Genomic DNA, 20,592 nt, shown 5'->3' on the forward strand with positions numbered 1-20,592 from the left:
TCATTTGCGACTCTGAACGAAGTACAAGAAGTCTCTAGTGCGCAGTCGCTTTAAATCCTGCGTCAACCTGTCACTACGAAAAAATATAACTTCGGATATTTCAAAAACGTAAGCAAATCACTTATACCGTTTTTACCCGGACCTACAGAACGTCCAGTATTTGTCATTAATACCGCATAAATACGCTACTGACAGTGGAAGTCACACTGCGTTTGTGCGTGTCTCTGGAAAATTCCAGGCAAACGAGTTGGCACCTAAGCCGTGACTTGTGGCAACTAATGTGGTAATTGTACTCACCGTGAGGATGACGGCTGCAGTTACCACGTGTCTGCGCATCGTGAAAGGGTGAACTGACAGAACGGATCGCTCGCTCAGCTACGCCGCTCAGTTAACCGCCTCTGCACGTGTTTCTCCATCGGCCTGAAACACAAACACACAACGTGTTCCATTCACCGGGTTCTTACAGGTTGGCCTATTGTGTTAGCCACTTTGCCTCAACCAAGTCAAAGCAATCTTTTGTTTTTGTTTTCTTTGCTTATCTATGGACAAAACGAACAGTCGAAACGTGTGTGCGCCACATAACCAATTAGTTCAAGACATTTTATATATTTACAATTTTTAAGAACGTCTGTAACAAGCCACAATTACATTCAGAGGAAATTGAAAGCTGATTAAAGACTCGGGAAATCTTAAGTTTACTTATTAAATGATCCTGCTGTGTGATAATTCAATCAATATAACACAAAAAATATGTCCACATAACAGTTTTATTTTGTATTAAAAATTCAATTACTTCCTCAACTAAAAGTTTCAGTCTTAAATGAACGATCTTTAGGCGTATTTAGGTGAATATTGTATCGGTATTAAAATTACATTACAATACTTAAAATAATTAAAATTGCTTTACATACATTCAAAATAAAGTATTTTAGTAAAGTGAATTTACTGAAAATTGAAAAGTTTGTATCACAAGTTCTCTGTTCACATTGGTATCTGCGTGAACACGTATATTTCAGCTGGTGGATATTTTAGTTCAGTCGATCTGCGTCTGTAGGAAATCATGTCGAGTCCTAGGGTCTCCGTGGACCAACACTTGAAGCACTCATAATCTACTGCTCAGGGGAAAGTCGTCAGCACCGTATGATGTTTTATGTACGTATGTGATACGTTGCGCAATGTTTGGTTTGTCTTCAGGACGATGATGGGTCAGCAAGGACCTCTGAAACGTCGGTAAACTTCTAAAAGACTACACAATACCCAGAAGACAGCTGGAGGGTGCATTGCGATTGCAAAAAGTGATGTATAATAAGTTTACTTGAATGAATATGGTCATCACGGCGGGGTAGATGTGTCGGTCAAGGGTCAATAAGGAAAACCTATTTCCTGGAATAATGAACAGTCAGTACCGAACGATTTTGAGCAATTAACTTAGAGAATCGGTGTTTCCATTTCTGTAAAAATTTACGGAGCCCCTTTCTGAAATTATCTTCAGGATGGTCGTCGAAAGAAAGGGTTGTCAGCAATGTCTGAAAATCTCTAGCCCTTCAACGCCATTATTAGTTTTCTTAATAGCTACAGAGATTCAATCAAACTTTTGCCCATCACTAGCTTTTACTCAGGTACGAAAAGTACAGTGCTTCCTTACCACTGCCTTAGTTGCTTCATAGACACGTCTCTGCTTAGTCATTGCTCAGTGACTACTCGATGAGGCACGTGAGTGGGAATGTCCTTAGTTAGCATTTTGGTTGGCTGCTTTGGAGATGAGAACTCAATGTTGAGAGAGTGACTTAACTGAGGGGTTAAGAGGTCGGCACAGAGCCTTTACCGACCGGCGTCAGGCTACCGGAAGGACGGAACATTTATATCCAGATAACCAAGACTGTAATCGAGTCTTTGAACAGGAAACGTTATCACAAGAGGAGGAAATACTTATTATAACAACTGTCTTTGTTCAGGATGTGCAAACAAAACGTCAGGTGTGGGGTCGGGGAAACAAACAGGAAGTGCACGTGTGTGACTTGTTGCCGGCCGAGCACAAGGGGCTCTGTGTCGCGTGTCGCCATGACAACGATTCACTGTAGGCAATCCGTAACTAAATGTTTGGCTAAAGCGTGTGGTAATTAAAGTGAGTCTGTGTTTGTCCTTCGCTGCAACTAAAAGGTTCCAGGATGCGTACGACACAAGTGTTGATGTCAGCGACGGACTGTGAGGTCGAAATGTGTGTCAATGATAAAGAGAAATACACGCCATTAATGGAATACAGAACCTGGAACGGGCAATAATAATATTAAAATGCATCTTCAAAGGACAGAAAGCCTATTTATCCCACTACATCCCTTAAGAGATGAGTCCACCGAGCTACTGTGGACCCCAAAGTCGGCCCAGACCTGGTGGCAATAGTTAAGGAGCACAGAACACTGGACTTCCAACTTACAGCCAGGTAGTTTACCAAATTACCTGACATGGCCTTTTAATCATACCTACAGCTATTCGTTAATGAGAAATCTTATTTGCTGGTTTCGAGTGTCCTGATAATGTAAATTATATGAAAATTAGAGAATAATTAAAAAGGACTTTCAAGTAATCCATCGCAATCAGGTCTTCTGTACGACAGTTTCTGACCTCTTTCATGCGTGTTACATGCCTCGCCCATCTCATCAGCCTTGATTTAAATGTAACAAAATATATGTGGTAGAGGGAATACATCATGGAGCTCCAGCCTCCTGTTTTCAGAGCATGGTCCAGTCGTGTCCTTCATCGAACGCGACAGAAGTGGTTTAATACCCGGAACAGTCTCGCTGTTGATGGGCACTCGTCTCGCAACGTTCTGTTTCCCACACAGACAGACATTTTAATGAGCTGCTTAAGTTCGTCTCTTCTAATAAGATCAAATGCAGAGGCATGTGGGCTCCTTGACACGAGGACAGACGACCCAATCCATCAACAGTAGGACTCGAGGACCTCTGGCTGTTTCCACTCTGCGCCGTCATCGGCAGTCGAAGAACTCGGATTGGACAATTAAACCTTCAAAACAATTGCGCGTCTGACCCGAAACTCGAAGTGTACTCGGTTCAAATTCCTGCCGGTAATTAAACATCGCGGCTGAAGTTTCTCGTCATTCAAAGTTAATACAGTAAATTCCAGCGTATAACAAATGTCTCAAATATGAGTCTGAAGATGGCTGTATTGTGGGTTGTTGTTGTACTCTGGTAGAAGTTTGCCGACGTTTCAGAGGTACTTGCTGCTTCCATCATGAGGGAAATGAAAGGCTCGTCGTCCTGATGATGGAGGCAGCAATTAAGTAAAACGATGACAGCTTAACGTTACCAGGAACTGAGCACAAATGTCATTTCCCTTTCTGGATGATGACGAAGAATTGATACGAAACACTTAGCTGTGCATTTCAATTGACACTGCGCAAAGTCCTCAAAAGAGTGAGTCAGACGTGAGAAAAATGGTGAACGCATAAATTTATTTTATGGTTTAAACTGACAAATAAGACGTGTCAAAGGTTAGGTGACTTTTAGAAGCGGCGAAGCCATCACCCGGACAATGGTTAGCACACTGCCTCAGACTTTACTGGTGTGCATATTAAAGTATCAACTTCGAAAGTCGATAGTTTTGCTTCTCGCCTCCAGTCTCTAAAGGCAAATGCGAAGATTCGAGTTTAAAAACACGACATGACAGATAACTCGCGCGTTCACTCAAATCCCTCAAACTCCTTATCACTTAATCCAATATAATACGCGTTACTGATGTCGTCCCTTAAATCAATCACAGGAAAATAAATAAATAAATAAACATGTAAGGAGTAGGGGCAGTGTTAACATGTTGTTAGAGCAACACCGATAATGAGATATTCATATCATTTGCAGATATCTGTAAGAGCGATATTTTAACATAAAGATATATTTATTTAAGTACATTTTATATTCTGAAAAGAACAGAGTGCGGAATACGAAATATTTTATTCCACCTACAATGCAACATTTTTTAAGAAAAAGTCTGAAATTGTTTACTTTCATTATGAATTCAATTAAATATTCATGTAGAACATTAATGTAATATGAGTTACATAAGCCCATCTTTAAACATTAAGCAGCCTTCCTTCTGCGTAACTTTGTCATGTCACATTCGTTCCTATAGCGATTTCAGTATACGGAATGAAGCACGAAAACTTATTTAGGAATATTTCTACGTTAAAACATTAAATATTAAGTTTTATATCGGATCCCAGCGTCTTCCGACTTGACCTATATTTTCCTCTCACGTTAAATTACTTTCCGTGTCAGTATCCTAAAAGCAGTGTCGTATTTCAACGCAGTTTCAAGCAGGAGAGAGGCTGAGTGGCCCTTGAGATGAGGAATATCTGGACATCGACCAACCATCTCTGTACTTTCTGCCGAAGGCGATACAAATGCGTAGTTAACGCAACTCAGTGACGCCGAAGACGTACCCTAGCGCCACAAACAAAAAACATGTTTATGGGAACAGTTATGTACGCTTGACAATGTTGGAAACTTTGCAATCACCGTTTTCATCGACTTTAGTAAATATAACGTAAGAAATAAATTTAAGAGCTATTTTAATATTTGCTTGGGCTCCCGTGGTTCTAACATCTTCTCTTCGAGGCCCAGATATCCTCCTCAAACACTCGCAACTTGTGTTCCTCCCTCAAGAGTGAGAGACCATGTTTCGCACCCACACGAAACAACAGGCAAAATTATTGTTTTGTATATTTTAATCTTCAGGTTCTTATAAGTCAGACGGGAAGACAAAATATTTTGAACTGAGAAGTAGCAAGCATTTCCGGAATTTAGCCTCCTCCGAACTCCCTCGTGAATATCATTTTGATTTGTTGTTGTGACGTACGGTGACTGCAGAGGACAATCCTTTAAACCACGGCTAAAAATCCGTCAGCTGTTTGATCTCTCCGCCAGATCCACGCATTAAGTACATATGCAGTCGTCTTTTGTGTGGATTAAGTGGCATTCCATTTTAATCCATACGCCTGAAATCGCTGAGAATCGGATTCGAACCATATTTACGACTGAAAATTACGTCAGCAACAAAACTCAGATACGATGGCGTGTAGCTGCCGTAATGGAATTAAAGAAGGCAGTGAGACATTCTCCATTTTACATTCCGGTCACTGTATCGGCTGGTTTGAATAACACGCCCTGCGTAATTCTTGGACGAAGTTTCTAGTCGCTTTGCCGTTCCTTCAACGCGAGTGCCGTGGCTAAAGCTGATTATTTCCCCACGTGTTTTACATTTACGTAGCTACGTGGCCTCTGATCATTAGTAAAAAGACGAAACATCTTTAAGGGTGGAATTTATATTTTGGACGAGGAAGTTAACGCAGCGGTAACATTTCTTGAGGTACCCGTTTCAAATCTGGGAAAGATTAAAAGATAATTTATTTCGTTTTCCAAGATCTATCCTGTTCAATTTCAGAGATTTAATTACACTAAACAATTTCCTTTAAATTTTTAACAATAACAGGCTTAATCATGAACTGCCGTACGATTAATTTATACGTTATTACGTTCTAAAATTCTGTAAGTCAACACCAATATCTTTTCTAGCATTAGACCTACATATTGCCTTATGGTTCAAATGACAATGAGACCTCTTTGTACCAATGGTGTCCCTTTCAGCTAAGCTTTCGTAGGATAATAATTAAAGAAAGAGATATTAGACGTGGATGTTGGTATTCTGGGACACATGGAAAACGCAGGAGAGAAATATTCACTCCTTTATTTTACCACGAAACAAAACTTTACGCATGAATTAAATAATACCAGAAGTTACAGGAAAAGGTCAACAGTGATGATTTCTATGTGATTACAGTCGCTTCGACCAGGCAACACGAAAAATAATAAATAAAACAACATTCAGGTAGGATGCTAAATCAATTTGCAACGGAATTCAGGACAGCATTAACTGAATACAACGTGACAGATTTGAATAAATTATCTGCACGCTAACACCCCCAGCACGAACGATGGGGCGGCACTGAGTTATATTGGTTTTCCTGCATTGATTATTCAGAGCATTATAAAATTAGCGTGCCATTCACAGGTTAGACCTGCGGGTAACATAACCCAAAATGTAACACAGTCACTTATATATATATATATATATATATATATATATATACCAGATGCTTAAAATTTCATTATTATGCGACTATCTGCAGTAATTCAGAATGTTCCCCCCCCCCCCCCCCCCGGAATCTTTCGACATTGCCAATTCTTGTTTGAACAGTGACTTACATCCTTCAGAAAAGTGAACTTCATATCCAAACAGTACGTAAAATGACCTGCCTTGACCCTAGTCTGTCACTCAACAAAAAAGTTTAATAAGAAACATAAAATGCACAAGAACCAAAGGCATGGGAAACAACCATAAATTGCTTCAGCCCTGAAAGTTTTCGTGTATTCTCGCACTTACGATTTAGAATTTCAAGCCAGAAATTGCTTACATTGCCTGAGATATTTGTGTCCGAGGAAACTTCGGTATAGCAGCTTGTAATAGTATCCCTCAGCAACACGTTTTGTCCCCTCTTAACGTCTATGAAGTTGCTAAGTGTCGTTAAACAAACAGAACCGCTTCCATTCCATCTACAAACGCCATGAATCTGCTTAATGCAGAGACCACAGACGGGCGATACTGCAAATGGCACCCTCTTGGATCGATCTAAGATCACGACTGCACGAAAAATAGTCCCTGAACAGGTCCTTCATGTAAATCTTCGGCTCTAGTCGGATATTGTTGAATTTCGTTTTAAAAGACGTGAATATAGAACAACAATAACGCAACTAATTTGCCAATTAAGATAAAAGGTAACCGAATCACAATCATCTATCATTTCCACGTGTAACTTATCACAAATATCGGGAAATCGTAGTTTTATGACTAGCGATAATCCACGTGAATTACACTTTCCACCGAGTGTTCTCAAATCGCTACGAAACAATGGTTTCCGGTAGAACACGGAAGCTGGAAAAGGTAACAGTGGAAGTTTCGTCACTTTGAAAATTAGGCGTACGTACACGGAACTAACTCAAAATACCATTTTGTCTATTTGGTCCTCTGATGGCGTTTGCAAAGTGACAGATTCCTCTGCACGGAAGGCGAAGAAAGACACGTGGTGGCTGTCGTCTGCTCCTTTGAGGTGCACGGAAACTGGTAGCCCTCGTATGAAACATCTTAAACCATTCACACCGGTCACTTATTTGAGTTATGTTGTAAATAACCATCTGTCTGTGACCTTGGCCAACTAGGCCCATATACGTGATATGGAAAAGCAGACGGAGCGTGTGGCTACGACTCAGCTTACACAAAATCATAAAAATATTTGGAGAAGTTCAAAGTTCTTTGGTAACACGCGAAGAGAAGATTACATCTGCTGAAGAATCTTATTTATATTACACTGAAAATAAAGACGGTAGGAGAGTTGAACCAGGATTGGTGGCCGCTAAATCAATCCGCTTCATTAAGCCTTGACGTCGGTACTTAACACGATTTCTCCTGCGAGTGGACTGACCCGCCATGTCGTGCAACAGTTTAATATTCAGGGCAGTGAAACATAATGTTCCTAAGGGGGACACGTTTCAGATACACCGCCATTAATTTTAAGATAACAGCAATAAAAATATGGTCCAAGTCAGCGTTGTCCAACTGGCGGCCCGCGACCACTTGTGATCCGGCCCGCGAAAGTATTTGTTATTTTTAAAAGTTAGTACAACCAATTTATTAAGAATAATTGTTCCAGGAGCAAATTTAAAATAAAATACAAGCCTATAGTAGTTTGCGCACATTTCAATAAATAATTATATTTTACCATATGAGATGGTAATTTGTAATTTCTGAATAAGAATTATTAATGATAACGACAATGCAAAATAGTGACAGGGGGAGGGGGTGTCTTGGCCCTTGGGCCCAACAGGAAAACTATTCTGGCCCGAGCGAGGAAAAAAGTTGGACCACCCTGGTCTCAGTTTCTCTGTCTCTGCCCCAGGGCGACAAACATTCGCTCATCCGCCGTCTGGCTTGAATCCCGCTTGGGTCGTGGAAATGTTGGACCAATCACTTCATTTTAGCTCTACAACCCGAGCAATGCACCCAGAAGTGGAATTAGTATCGGTGAATACCACAGACGAAATAGCTCTCGACCGAATCCCATTTCTGAAAGCAGGAAGAGGCTCTTGTTCAAACCTATTTGCGAAAGAAAATTAGTTTTTCGATGTCTTTCTCGCAGACAACACCAACGAACGACTTTATCAAAATCTGTAAAACGTAGGAGGTTATAGCCCTTAACGAATGGCCTGGGGCCTCGGTCCCCCCCCCCCCCCCCCGAGGGGCGCAGCGATAAATCCCATTCCACTTGTATCGATAGGCCACCGCCAAACTTTTTCCATTTATCGGACTGCTCCCCCTCCCCCGCCTCGCATTCAAAGGCGTTCCACTGCGTGTCTATAATAAAACGAAACAATAACCTCGGAAAATCAATATCGGCCTACAAGCGAACGACGCAGACCTAAGCACTGACAATAGATTATCGAAGTTACATCAGGGGCACTTCAAAGAAACGAGAAGAATTAGTTACGAGTAAAGATACAAATGCACTTTGAATTATTGGCTATCATGGTCCTTGTTTAGAAGCAGAAACCACGACGTTTCGGTAACTGTCTGTTTCCGTCTTCAGACTCAGTTGAGTTCATCAGAAGGAGCTGGACCAGCTCGTGGTTGTGTCATCTGATGCCCTAAAACAATTACCAAGAGCTAAAAACTGTTGAGTCCGAGGTCGTATCTGATATCAACGCAGAGCAGAACCGATCGCTCCTCATTTGTATTTGAAAGTGTGTATTTTTCTCTCCGACTTCCATTTGTCACGTGCCTATGCGAAGTCATCAACGTGTCTGCCTAATTTCAAACATTGATGACTTTTCTGAGATGTGCGAACAGGTTCCACGGCAAGACAAAGGCGAGGACCAAACTTTGCTTCGACATGGATGTTCGGTTCTCGAAAGGCCTGACAGACGTCGACGAGAAAATTTAACACGGAATTTCGGGTCGAGATATCTCTGCACAGTTGTTAAATGTGTATGACGTATTCGCACAAACAGTCGATTAAAGTCGATTCAAACGTGTTTGAAAATTTCCCCTTGCAACTCATACCAAAAGCAGATCACATAGATACAGAAATATAAAGACTGAAATGAAAATGTGCAATTATTATTTGACCGTGCAAAAAGCAACTACGAGCGTTTAAATCCACGTTAGGATTCTTACTACTTTTCGGTGATCGTCCTCAAAAGGTCATTTCCACTGCCAGTGCATTAATTTTCTTCCAAAAAGTTCTATTATACTCTATTTGTTACTGCTCTTTTTAAATATTTGTATAGTTTTTGTTTTGAACCCATAAGACATCATTCAACCTAGAAATGTCATCTGATTCATGTCTTACACGACTACCAGGCTTAATTCTTATCTCCAAATACTTATAAACAACACAACAGTGTTTTATTGAACGACTTCCATCCAAATTTAAAGTTTGCCCACGTTTCCAAATTGATTTTGTTCTTTAAAATGCAATTTTAAGCCTCATACGTCATGTTCTTTCCTTTTCAATGATTTTAGTACGAGTGCACTTCCGGAATCAACCAACAAACGCCGATCCAGTTTTGCACTACAAACAAAACAGACGAATCAGCAAAAACAATGGATTTTCTATTATCGAGGAGGATGAGATGGGTTGTGCATGTAGCTCCCTTGATGATGACGTAAATGCATACAAAACTTCAACAGGGAACTCGAAGCGAACATTAGGTGTTGCGGATAATATTAAAAATAATGTTGTACATATTGTGTGAGCTAGATTCGGCAGCATCGGTGTAATGGCGGGGCCTTGTGAACATGATAACGAATTTGGGGCTTCCATAAAAGATGTAGAGTTTTTATGGACTACCCGAGTGACTGCTAGTTTTTCAATAATAAATATACTTCATGGATTCACGTCACGTCCGGACTGAAATTTTGCGAGGAACGGGCATTACAAACACCTGCAAAATGTTAACTCGAGATTCTGAAGCTGACAGGTGACGTATGAGACCTGGGAAGGCAGCTGAAGGTCGTAGAGAGACGGTGACATGAATTAAAAATATGGATTGCATTCAACAGTGTTAAGGTAAGGTAGACGATGAAAGATGTCGCTACCTACGCTTTGAGAGGATTGATTGGTTTCCATCAATGATCTGCAAAGTACGTTCCTAATGAAGGATGAATATATTGGCGGAAAAGAAACAAATTCCTGTCGTTGTTAAACCATTCGAGAGCCTTGTTCTAAGCAGTTTCTCCCTGCAACATGTAATTACTACCACTTAAAATTTATTTTATCAAGAGCACAGCACGCTAAAGACACTTAAATCAGTGTTTAATATTCCAATATCACACACACACAGCACATTTGACGCATACAAGATGGAGACTTGACTGTCACGTGACCTTCCATATTTGAAACAAAAACACAGCGCCATGCAACCACCACCATTTAAAAAGTTAGGGAACAAATCGTTAAGTTTGTTCTCCGTTTGTTGCAGCGATAGATAATAAACATGCATATGTTAAAAATAAAACCTAAATTTAGTTTAATGTCGTGAAATATAAAAAAGAAATTGTCGGACAAAGTTTCGTCGTAAATTTCCAAGCAAACAGACAACCATGAAACTGGGCCACTTCTGGACAAGAAACCTGCAAACAAGCGAAGTGGACGCGTTCCGAAGAACAATGGTTCAACGTCATAACACACGCCACAGAAATCACCAGGCGAGGCAACTTGGGCCGTGTAAGCCACGCTCTGCAACCACGTGACTCAGCTAGAAGCATCAACTTCTGAAATTGCTTTTCGCAGCCATTTTGTGGGAATGAAGTTCAAACTCGCTCGACCGATACTAAAGTTTAATGAAAAATAAAACAGTCTTCGTGACGAATTCTTAACCTAATTAACCGCAAAAGAGCCTGTGTACATTAACATAATTTAAACACGTCTAACAAACACAGGTAATTTGATTTTATTGTTCTTACGGAGAGATGTTTGAATCCTATTCAGAAAACGTTGCTCTTTGCAAAAATCTTATCATTCCTGCCAGGAGTCGGCAAATGACAGTCGCGTTTAACTTTGTCAGCGGACGCAATACATAAAAGATGTCTGACACAGGCCTTAAGAGGAGAAACTATTCTGTATGCACTCACCAATGCTCCAAGCTTCGATACGAACTTTCCGTTCAAGAGAAACATTTCAACAAAGGCACATCCGTCCTGTTACAAGTTCGTCAGTCAAAGTCAATGCACTGATTTTAACAAGTAAGAAAAGGTTTTCGATAAACAACACGTTAGTCTTGAAACTCACTGCACGTTGTTTCTTCTTGGGGAATAAATACATTCATTGTCATACCACAACACCAGGACAGTTTAGACTTTGCATTACCACTATCTCAGGTCAACAATAGAAAAAATTAAACACTTCAAACTACACCAAATGCGGAATTGTATGAAACTTTCTTCGTTCATTTGACACGATTAATTCGTATGCAGACAAACTCGCCCTTGTAGACGCTGGAAGTACACACAGCTAACTGGACCCTCGTAAGGAAAACGAGGGAGGGGGGAGGTCCGGGGAGGGGGAGGGGGGGTATACTCGTACAGGATTGCGCATGTTTATTACCGACAGCTGCAGTTGTCAAGCCAAGACGAATTCAATTTACCTTCCGTGCTTCTTACGAAGAACAAGTAATGAAGATGGGTCAGTCTTTTGGGTTGTTGCGCCGTGTAGTCTGGTAGAAGTTTACCGACGTTTCAGAGCTACTCGCTGCCTCCATCACCAGGGCGAGAGCCCGCAAATAGCAGGACAATTAAAAACGGCTCACCTACATCGCAATATTTTGATTTCATTACGAAAATAAAATTTACAAGGCGCTTGTGTGTCCCCGCTATGAAATACGAATAAATTGGTCGATTGTCATGAAAGCTGATAAGAATCCACCGCCCAATAAACTGACAGCAATGGAATTTAAAAAATGAGCAGTTGTACAGAACAAGTTAAATGTTAATGGCGGTAATTACATTATTGGAATAAGTTTAATTGTTTCGGTGGACATTTCGAATAGGTCAAATGTAAAGACTGGTTTACAAAATCGAACCATTAATTCGTTACATGTAGACAAGCTTTATTGAAGAATGCAATCATAAACAGAAAGGAACTTTTTTTAAAATTTGTATTGAATAGACAAATTCAATAAATGACAAATGAATAATTTCCGGTTAGGTTAAGGAAAAAGCAAAGAACATCTGTCAGTTCTCTTCAGCCGACATAAGACAGTACTGACTTAAAAAAAACTCGGTCAAATGGACCGACACTAAAATTTCTCGAGTCGTTTTGATTTAAGTTGAGAACTGTTAACTTTCAGGAATACTTTAAACAAAGACACGTGAAACTTTACGAGAATTCTTGACAGATTTTAGTTAAATATGCTATGTGGAACTTACATTAAATCACATTCTTAAGCTCATACAAGGACGATGACGTCAACAGGGTGACTATTAAAACAACAAATGCGACAATGGCATAAAGGACAGCTGTATTTATCGCCATTGTTGTAACAATAAAATCCAAGGTTATTACTGAAACAATGCGAAGTAGAATAATACAAGAAGAGAGCCTTCGTCAGGGCGCTTTGGCCCGTCCTCGCAAGACGTACTTCAAGCCGTTTCTTGACGGCAGTGCTACGTGTCACTCGCACAGAAGCCATGTTGGTAGTCGCGTGCTACGGCTTGCGAGACTGATTTCTGCGTTTAATGTGAACCTGACACGTCCAGTTTTACGATCCTGTGACGCACGAAAGTCCATGCAGCTTTGTTGTTCTGTTCAACTCTGATTTCAAGAACAATTTATGCTTCTTTATTTATGGAACATGTTTTGATTGTACCGAGTTCGGTAGTGGCGAGGAAGATTACTTTTCCCAGTGTTTGTTCAGGCACGCGGTCGCCCAGGACGCGTGACGCCAATAACGGATTAAGAGACGATGACCTTGGCCTGATTACCCGTGAGGCAAGGGACAGAAGGTTCAGCGCAATTGTTAAGGCTCGGAAACAATAAATATTAAAAAGTATCCACATTTAATTCCAAGAAAATGTCTTTGTTATTCTATGGACCTTTCCTCTTACCTTCTGTTATCGGTTCCTTTAACAATGAAAATAATTCTTATAATTCAAGAAAAGTGTTCCACTAGAAACATAATTCTTTGACCCTGGCTTCGAATGGGTTAAATTAAAATAAACTGCAGTTGAGATCAGTCCTCAGGTGACCTATGACCTTCAATATGTTACATTTTAGTAACATGTAATGAGAAATTCCGCATTTGACTGTCTTAAACTTCGGAAAATCGCCAGTTGGTAATTCTCATCCAAAGGACACATTTTGAAGGCTATGAAAGTTACGGATATGAACTGTCATTTAATGGAAATGGCTTACTTTTCGCCCCTGATGATGGAGACAGCAGTAAACTTCTACCAGACTACACAGCGTTACAACCCAGAAGACAGCCATCTTCAGACTCAGTAAAAACCTCAAATCCTACTAAATTAAAACACTTTACATTTTTAAACCACATTTGTGCATAGGGAGTCGAATTTCTGAGTAACGTAAATGACACAGAAAGGAGAATTTTCGATATAAATTTTGGCACTGAAGTCAGATAATTAGCAATACGTCTTGAACAAAAGCAGGAAATCTATTGAAAACTGAAATAAATCCAAAGTTACGAGACTCTTGAAGCGTCACAATTTAAGTTATTAAAAATTTAAATTTTTGTTTCTTGTTGCCGGCTCTTACAAGCGCACAAGACGTTAAGCAACAAACGGAATATTCGAAAGGAGACGGTAACCACACGTGATCTTGAAATTTGAACATAGCGAACTCCATATTTTGGCAATCAAAGTAAATTATCACAGCGAGACAACTACTAACCATCTCCCTCTCCGTGACGGTTACATTAATTGGATTAACTTCGCAATTGACAAATTGGGTTCGTACGAGAGGGGAACACGAAGCACATTGAGGCGCTGAGATTCGCCATTTTTGTTGACATACGACGGACGCTGAGGTACAACCTGTGTTCTAATTTCCTAATGGAAAAGCGCAAGATTTGATTAATTACGAATTGCGAGAGCATGAAAGTTTACCAAGTGACTTAAATGTTGTTATGTCCAACATGGCTGCCAGACGAGGTGATTTCTGAGTTTCGATTCAGACACAGGAGTGGCATTTGTCTGCTTTTATTCTGGGCACAGGTCAAGACGAAATTAATATAATAAGAAGTTTTAAAACTATTTATTTTTCATTTATATTACCCATTTACTTTCTAAAACACTGAGGATGAAGATAGGCTGTACATATCAACAGCTTTGCCAGTTCTTATTCTGTGGTCATTGCGAGTGTTTAAAAAGTGTGTCCAGGAGAATGTTTAGGTCTGTGGTTTGACGGCCTGCTGGCTTTACGATGGGTACGACACTGAAGAGTCCTTACGTAATCCACTTCAATTTAGAATGTAATCACAAGAGAAAAAATATATTATTAAGGACGGACCGTCGTGACCAAAACTAGAATGATATATTTTAGAGCACAGTACCACTGCTCACCATAAATATAATCCGTTGTGCGCAAATTTTTAGTTTTACTTTCAAAGGGACCGTCCTAACTAACCTTCCAGGAAAAGAGCGTCTTCTCACACAGACTCCGATGAACAGATACGCGAACATCTATGAATCTCATATTATCCGCCACTTTGATCTGCTTCAAGGGGTCGTTTCATCTTTGATTAGTGACACCCTCCACAAATTATATAGCCGTAAGGAGTCTTTGTTACCTAGCAACGAAAATCACGCCACTTACGGCGCTAATCTCCAGGCAACCTTGATTGATCACGTGGCAGAGCTGTCCTTTGTGCATGAGAGTAATTGACATTAACGTTATATTTGTTTCAAGGTGGGAAACCTAAAGCAACAAACACGATTTGTCAAATTCCGGTACTAAAATGCCATGTAGGCGCTTGGGGGGAGAGGAGCATAGCTCCTACTCGTTCTTGACCTCGGCACTAGACGGGGGTGAGTCAGCATCACGCCCCGGCCGCGTTTTACCCCCGGGAAAGGATCCCGGTACCCATTGGACACGAGGTTTGGTGGGCCCCAGAGCCGGTGTGGACGCAGAGGCTAGAGGAAAAATCATCTGTCCCCCATCGGGGATCGAACCCCGGTCGTTCATAATGCACGTGGAGCGGACATCGCTTTAGAGAAAACTGATAATACGTGTGAAGTGATCCGTGGTCCTCGGTGCACGGCCAAGGCTGAGACGAACCCCAGATACTTCGACTGCGTCTTCTCTCTGGGGTCCTACAAATGCTACGCATTGCGGGCTTTTATTTTCGCTCTGATTGGTCCAACTGAGGGCAGCTTTAAAAGAAGCTGAACGGGGCAAATAACATGCACGCTCTTATGTAATTGGCAACACTCGGCCCACTGTCGCTTTACAAATTAACGCGGTATTTAATGTACGACTGCAATCTAATTGTGTTTAAAATATTAAGTACTTTTAAACATTGACAAATCTGTATATCACATAAGCCAGGATTTCTGACTTAACTTTCTTCAACTACAGAGATCTTACTCGATGTTTAACACAATGACCAGTGGTCATGAGGATTAAACGAGATCGGTCCAGAAGCAACTTTCAGATTGTCCGTTGGTCAGATTAAAGTTGACGTCGAAATGTTTCCTGCGTTTTCAGCGAAACTATTAGAGTCTGTTACTATCACGGAGTCAACCGTGAAGATGGAGCCAGTATGTTGTTAAGAAACGTCGGAACCTGCGCAGAAGTCCAGACACGAACATGCAGTTCCGATATTGGCAATTCACTATCTGCAATGAACGAATGAAGCTTCAAGTAGAGAATAAGAATAATAACATAGAAAATGACATTGCATTGCCCAAGAGTTCGAGATGTGCGCACATGGACAGAGGTGTGTGTGTGGGGGGGGGATACTACTTTTACGCAAGAACATAAAAAGTGTCCTTGAAAACAACGGATTATCTGAAGGTAGGGAATGGAGACTCTTACATAATAAGATACTTCGCGTTTCGCAGAGTAAGGTTTAAAGTAATGCAATGGCGGAGAAATCGAATGCACATTAGTCCCACTGTTACAAAAATTTTGTGACTGACATGTTTAATGATCTAAGCTGTGCGTATTTTCCGATCACCAAAACGTATGAGTGACGTATTTCGAATTAAGACTATGACAGAGAGGCCCGGGGGGGGGGGGGGGTCCTGAAACTTGCTTCTTATCGACTTCTGCGCGCTGCTTCATAGCTGCTCATTTGTTTCGCCTGTTTATTTTTCCTCTCGCGATGTTGACTTTCACTTGTTTTCGCCTAGAGATGTGGTTTATTTGACTGTTAATCACTTGTAAATATTTAATGCCTTTCTGTGCGTGCGCGCACGTGTGTGCGTGTGTGTGTGTGCATAATGATTCATGCCAGAATTCGGCGCAAATTCGTCAGCCGCCATGACAGTTTCTGTTGCGTGCGGACAATTGCGAAATTTTATCCCGTAGTACGAGAAGGAAAACGTAACTTTGTTTTCTTTTTGATTCCGAGGGAAAGAACCAGGATTTTAGTCCTGGGAGCCGTGGGTTCGGTCCAAGGCCAGTCCATGTGGGATTTTTGGTGGACAATGTGACACTGGAAAGATTTTATCCGAGTCCTTCGGTTTTTTCTTTGTTAATATTTTACCAATGCTCCATATTAACCCGTGTATTACCTGGGGGCTGAGCAGTGGGCATAACTTAGCACTTCTTAACCGCTCGAGGTTTGAGGATGACGGGGCACATTACACGTTCTGCATTTTGTGTTGAAGACTTTTCAAAGGGTGGGTCTCGCCTCGTGTTCACGTATTACCGAGAAGGTGAAGAGACCATTTAACAGGTTACGTCCACCGAACAATGAATTCGTCAACTACCGAAAGTCTGAAAATTTGGTGCAAAAACAAAATTTACTATCGGCGGTAAAGACCGTGGGGTTTGCCATCACCAAGGTTGCCGGAAAAGCTGAATGCAGATTACGAAAATGGTAATTAATTAATTGACTGGAAGGTACTTGAAGGGAACACGGCGTAGACTCTTCCACACTCCGACATTCGCCGACTATCAACGGGAGTCAGCATCGATTAGATCAAAATCATCGGTAAAGTTGTGTTAAGTAAAACAGTCGCCAAACGAGAAGCGTTGCGTGTCGTCAGACGTCATTTAAGTGTCGGAGAAGAAAGCAAATGAACTATAGATAACTTTCAAAACATGAGTAATATGTCAATAATCTTCATAAACAGTAAATACATTTATTTGTTTAGAGTTCAATCGAACGAGAACTTTCAGTACATTTTATAACGTTCTTTTTTATATCTCATTTTGGAAATACAGGGGAAACACAAACAACTTTACACTTTTTAAACCACGCAGGAAACAAATACGAAGTGCATAGAATTTCAAAGCTGCAACAGTCGATATAAAAACTCTCGCCTCATATCGACTCGATACGTGCTCCGAGAGTCAGACGGCAGATGTCGAGACGATAATCCAACTCGTCCCAAACTTTAAGTACAAAGTCCTTAGTGAAGTTTTGATTCGAATTTCTTCTCGATATTTAGTTGGGTGGTTCCATTTGAAATTGTTTGCGAAATGCCCGTTGCACAGCTGTTACAGATTCCTTATTTGCTAACAACAGAACGTGGGGCAGCCATTTTCAGAACTAGTGACATCTAGAGCACGCGCGATGCAACTAAAAATGACCCGGGTCACGCGACACAAAACCTTTACAGTTTTTCTACCGACTGATGTGGGATGCGAAGTTCTAAGCACACCGCACTCGTTTTCCTGTGTCACTTTGAGAGTGTGACAACTCTGTATATCAAGTGCAGTTTTTAGGTCGAAGTTATTGGCTCAAGATTTCTTCTCTCTGAATCAAAAATTTCCACCAAGGAAATCACAAGGATATCTCGATAAATCCGAGACGTGTTATTGCAATTAGGTACCTCAGACAGGCCTGAACGAGTTTTAAATGCTGAGATGCAACTGATGATATTCTAAAACTTCGAATTCTTTGCTTTCATAGTTCAATTTACAGGAAAATCTTTGATTGATCATATCATCAAGCCTGTAGTAAAACGTTCCTTTTTCTTATTTTGTGCGAAGACGGGTACAGGAGGTCGGATTTGCGTCTGTGGGCCAGCGATGGGTGCAGAGTCTGGGACGAAATCTGAGGTGAAGACACTGTTTGGAATCAGGGCAGTGCAGAAGATGGTAATATCAAAACACATTTTAAGAAAACAGGCAGAAGAATGTGGATTGGGTTAATCTGGCTCATGCTATATGCGCTGTACTTCCATAAAAGACGAATTTATTCATAGGTTGAGAGACTACATGATTCTCAACGAAATGTCTTCTGGCTTCTTGAGATTTCAAGTTCTGACAGCGAAGAGTATGCGTCCTGATGACAGAGGCAGTAAGAACCTCTGAAACGTCGGTCAATATCTACAAGACAAGGCGCGACAGCCATCTTTGTATTGTCGTACGATATACGAGGGGACGTGCTCTAAACTTGCGGCGATATAGTCCACGAGAAAACGACGGAGGGCCTGCCATTGACGCAGCTCTCGTTTGTTGCAAAGAGAGTGTACGGGACCAAGTGCTTACAAGGACTTTGTCATCAAATATTCAGCGTGTGGCCCCATGTCCCTCCCGACCACAGCCAGCGAAGAAAGGCCACAATTTCACTGCGGGGAAAACCAAGTCTCGCAGCTCCGGAGTGGAACGGACGGAAGTTTTTCTCCGGGCTTATGCAAGCAAGCATTTGTTAATGTGTAATGATACGGCCTAACACACAAACTGTTCATTAGAAAGCCTTTCTCTCTCGCTTCAGCAGTAGGAGGTAGACCCTGCTGCTGACACAAAACAAAGGAGAAAAAATTCCTGAATGTATGCAAGAGTACTTCAAGGCACGTACGCTAGAGTTCACTACAAAAGTGGAATAAGTTATTGAAATGCAAATCTAATGAATCTTATAAATATTTGTTTCTGCACCAAAGGAGTCAAATAAATTTACTTCTTATTCTTCTTCCTGTGTCGGTCTTGGCCGCCTCCTTTCGGAGGTTTCTTAGTCTTTGAAGTGAGTGACCAGGCCACAGCCTCTGCACAGTTTCTACTCAATCCTAGTTTTTGTCTGCCAGAGCCATCTAGTAGAGAATCAGGAGAGACTTGGGTGAGAAATGGCTGATGAATTTTGCTTACGAAACATCTCGTTCATGCTCGTAAGATTCTTTTTGCATGCCGTAAATCTTCGACATCGGACGGCCGGCTTTACTTCCCCTCCGAAGGAAGTTTGTGCTACGGATTTTTATCACCCGTAAAAATTCATCGAGACCTCGGCCGGGTTAGAACCCGTGAACCTTGGGTCCAGTGGCGACTACGCTAACCACTAGTCCGCCGAGGGTAATTTAAACTGAATTTGATGCAGGGGGTCCATAATAATCCTTGTCAGGTGACATTAATTTTATCCTTCTACTCTTTTAATGTCAGCGTTAACAACGAAACAAACAAAAGAAACTCAAATCGTACTGCATCAGTTTTGTCAAAAACGACTCACAATACAATAAATGTGTTACAACACGAACCACAGACTTCACTGATATGTAAACTGTAACTGTAAATATTTTTCGTTTGTGGTGAAAATATCACCACGAAAGAAAGGCGTAAAACTTAAAAGTACAAGCTCGAATATTATGTGCCTCTCAGTAAAAACCCCAAGTCAGCAGCGGTCAATTTTGGCAGCCATTTTTTTGCCACAATAATTCATCGTAATACCAGTTAAAAGAATAGCATTTAGCCGTCACTCCCTGGCGCCTTGATTTTGAAAAGTTTCGTGAAATAAAATCTGTCCTGCTTTTATCTGAAAACAGCAAAAGTGTCCTGTCAGAAATGAAGCTCCTATCAGACGGAATCTGAATGCGGTGTTAGCTCAGGGCTGTCCTGGACCTCCTGAAGCGGTGATGGATGAGCCCGAAGCAGTGGAGGATTGATGATTAGAGGGGGAGACCGAAGAACTCGGAGATAAATCTGCTCCAGCGCAACTTGGAATGCCACAAATCTCACTTCAAGCCACGTGGGACTGAAACCGGGCCTCCACACTAAGAAGAGAGCGTCTATCAGCTTGAACGGTCCTTGATAAAACACTAGCAACGGAAATAATGTATTCGTACTATCAGATCTCAAGTTCTTACTGTGGCGAAAATGTCGATGTTTGTCTTTTAGAGCAGCGAGGCTTCCGGGGAGACGCCAATGACTAGGACGTACCCTAAAGACAGACGCAGTACGTTTCGCCTAATTTGACTCAGGGTGAATAATTTTGCGATTTCCGGTTTAACAAAAGGATGGGAATTTTTTTATCACCTGAGAGCCTAAAATAGTTTGTCAAGAACAACTTT

General features: G+C 41.1%; 1 long non-coding RNA gene across 3 annotated transcripts in view; it reads right to left on the minus strand.

Moving 5' to 3' along the window:
* Positions 1 to 297: 297 nt before the first annotated feature.
* LOC110830204 (uncharacterized) overlaps positions 298 to 20,592 on the minus strand; it is a 101,739-nt gene continuing 81,444 nt past the window's right edge. For 2 of the 3 annotated variants that reach the window (XR_015536903.1, XR_015536904.1), the window contains one exon: positions 298 to 420. This is a non-coding gene — a long non-coding RNA (uncharacterized LOC110830204). Of the gene's footprint in view, positions 421 to 11,259; positions 11,631 to 20,592 lie in introns of those variants that run through there. The other variant, XR_015536905.1, reaches the window with a different exon arrangement.

This window comes from Zootermopsis nevadensis, unplaced genomic scaffold (genome assembly GCF_977971745.1).
Source record: "Zootermopsis nevadensis isolate Lab colony 2312 unplaced genomic scaffold, Znev_1.0 Znev_ptg000024l, whole genome shotgun sequence".
In the NCBI taxonomy this organism is placed as follows: Eukaryota; Metazoa; Arthropoda; class Insecta; order Blattodea; family Termopsidae; genus Zootermopsis; species Zootermopsis nevadensis.